The 3,215-nt window shown below is 30.7% G+C and overlaps 1 long non-coding RNA gene across 1 annotated transcript; it reads left to right on the forward strand.

Annotated features, from left to right (window-relative positions):
• Positions 1–1,624: 1,624 nt before the first annotated feature.
• LOC139503936 (uncharacterized) lies at positions 1,625–2,917 on the forward strand. Its single transcript, XR_011659228.1, has 2 exons — positions 1,625–1,783; positions 2,841–2,917. It is a non-coding gene; the product is annotated as an uncharacterized lncRNA (long non-coding RNA).
• The last annotated feature ends 298 nt before the right edge of the window (positions 2,918–3,215 follow it).

Genomic DNA, 3,215 nt, shown 5'->3' on the forward strand with positions numbered 1-3,215 from the left:
AACAACACGGTTTTGTTGAAAAATCTAAAAGGTTTCAACAGACGACGGAATTGATGCTGAAAGATTGCAATACTACAACTGGACAACTGACGGTTTCTGAGATCAAGACTACGTTAAGGTATAAACATATTCAAATAATTTAATTTGCAGTGCATGCCTTGCTAGCAATATTATTGTTTTCATATAAATATTTGGGGATTCTTATATATATAATTAACTTTGATAGAAAACTTGTTTTGCCTTATTTTGTATTTTCTTTTCAATTTGTTTTATACAAATAAAGGCAGAACAATCAAAATCAAAATTATTGTAGATGAGATAATTAGAGCAGCAAAGAAATACAAAAGTATACAAAACCCTACGCATAAAATAACAAATAAAAAGCCTGCACCATTATAAATTATAGGTTTATTTCGAAGGCACTGGAACTGAATTAAAGCAGGTCTTGTTCTTTTAGTGGTACCAGTCGCGGTAATCAATGCAACAGCCAGTCGACTATTAAACTGGAATCCGCTTGTATTACGCTACACTCAAACAAACGGTACGGCCCAATTTTGAAGGATAACATTTTGCACCGGAATTTTTACGAGATTTGACGTTAATAGAATCTACAATAGATCGCATCCCACCGAATGTCACAGGCACTTGTCTCAGAAAAAAATCTTATATACCTTAATATAACACAAGGTACTTTTTTTTAAATGTCACCCACTGCTGAATTTCCATCATATTTCGATTTCTCGGTTGTCAAAACTTAAACTTATTTAACCGTAAATCTCAATTAATTTATCTACACAATGGTATACGACACAACTATAATTGTTGTCGGGATCATTCGTAGCAGATCTCAGAAGCAGGTCAACGTGTTTTTTTTGTATACCGACCACGGATTGGGAATACTGAGTCCGCAGTGATTGATTTATTCTAAAAAATATTTTTAAAAAAACTATCAGCTTCCCTCTGAATATGAATTATTGTTTAAAGATAGTTTTGTGATACAAACCCAAATTAGAGTTATTTGAGGTCTGTCTAATGTGTCGGGAGTTTCTATTTTTAGAACTCAGATTCTCCTATTCTATTTACATCCTTCATGCTCTCTCGCGACTTTACATTAGATATTGGAATAACTCCAAAATGCTTAAAATGCGGAAAACTTTGAAATTGATTATGGAACTGAATGAAAATGTGTATTAGGCTAATAATTCTATTTGTTCATGGTATGTATGTTTCTCATAAAATTTTGATATCGTTTTGATTAGGGAAAACAAAACAAAAACAAATGTCAATCCTTATTTGAAGGAGAAAAATATTCTGAGACAAGTGCCTGTGCCGGATGTCTATGAACAAGTAGTAGTAGTCAGCCGCGAACCAGCTTAGTTGACAATGTGTACTTCGTTTTATGCAACATAAATACTATAATGAAAAACCTATATCAATGTTCTGTTTTACATTATTTATCGTCCAGTGGATAATATGTAGCTCATTGTATGCACCATATTTATGTCAGTGAAAATTAATGTCGATATTCTGTTTTACATTAATATTTTGTTCAATCAACATGTCAGAATGATGAAATACTGAAATATCATTATAAATTAAGAATACATTATTTTGAGTAGGTATATGATGGTGAGGTTACAACAGATGCATTACTAGCTTATTTAACAGGTGGACTTACTGAAGGAAAAGAATTTGATTCCACTTCCAATAAGATGATCATACACTTCTATTCCGATTTTTCTATACGCAAAACGGGGTTCAGTGCCAGTTATAAAACATTTCAGTAAGTGAAATTTATCTTATCAAATGAATGATATGCAAGTTCAAATACATATATGAAACTCGGAAGCAGACTGAGCAAAACGAACCAGAAAAAGAAATAGACATGCTAGGGAATCTATTGGCTTTTGAAGCACAAGTCGTCCTGATGGTGCCAACAAATCGAATATCGTATAAAATTTAGAACTAAAACATCAATTAAAAGGTATCCTTCAAGAGCTACATGGCCCTTCCATATAATAGTGTTTCTTTTTTCTTTTCTACTAACCAAATGCATAAACGTAAAATTATAATCATCTTGTTATTAAAATAAAAGAGAGGCAAAAGGTAACAGAGGGGCATTGTAAATCATAAGTCGGAAATAAACTGACAACGCCATGGCTAACACAAAAAAAAGAACAACAAACAAACAATAGTACATGAAACACAACATAGAAAACTAAAGACTAAGCAACTCGTACCCCGCCAAACCGCGGAGTAATATAAGGTGCTCCTGAGAGGTAAGCAGATCCTGCTCAAAATTAGGCACCCGTCGTCTTGCTTTGTTTGAAGATTTACCATCATAAATATTGGATTCTTATGCAGTATTTACGTAACTATTTATATTGAATACATTTTACAGTGTTGAACAGTTGGCATCATTAATTAGTAATAAGAAGATGTTAAAGTTAGAACTTTTCATTTGAGTTTAAGTTATGGGTACGAATGTTGCTCCTCTTTAATTTTTTAATTTCAACCAGTTCAAGTGCAAGACATAATATATATAATTTCAAAATTCAAGCAATTTTTCAAAAAGCCTACAATGATTTAAATGTTTTATAAGATAACTACAGTATGTAGAAATTGTATAAAATTATCAAAAATATATAGTTGGGGACTACACAATCTGATTTACTAATTTTCATTAATTTATTATTTATTGATTTTTTTCAATTTATTAAACGCCTTGAAAATATTTGTTTATGTTAAATGCTATTTTGTAATATCACGAATGAATGTTATTAATTATTTTTATTTATGAAGTATATTCATTTTAATTTCTATTCGTGTCTCTTTTGTAGATGATTCTCTTACACAACATGCACAAGGTGGAAATCATACCAGAAAGAAGTTAATAAAATACTTATCATGCAGCATACTTCATTTTACTTATTCAATATCAATAGTTTGAACTTTGGTTTTGAACAATCATCAATACCGATGAAAGAGATGATGGTAATAAATACCCCCAAAGTATTCCGATGGAAATCAATTTAGTTTTACAATCATTCTATACTGCAAATCAAACCAAAAAGTCGAATATGTTTTATTTAATAATTTTGATAAAATTGAGTTCTATCACCATAAAAAAAATGTACACCGGTTTTCTTTTAACAGAAGAAACAGAAAACGTACACAATTGATTAATCATGTTAATTGTGTAAAACTATAAGTTT

Source organism: Mytilus edulis, chromosome 14 (genome assembly GCF_963676685.1).
Source record: "Mytilus edulis chromosome 14, xbMytEdul2.2, whole genome shotgun sequence".
NCBI classification, from domain to species: domain Eukaryota; kingdom Metazoa; phylum Mollusca; class Bivalvia; order Mytilida; family Mytilidae; genus Mytilus; species Mytilus edulis.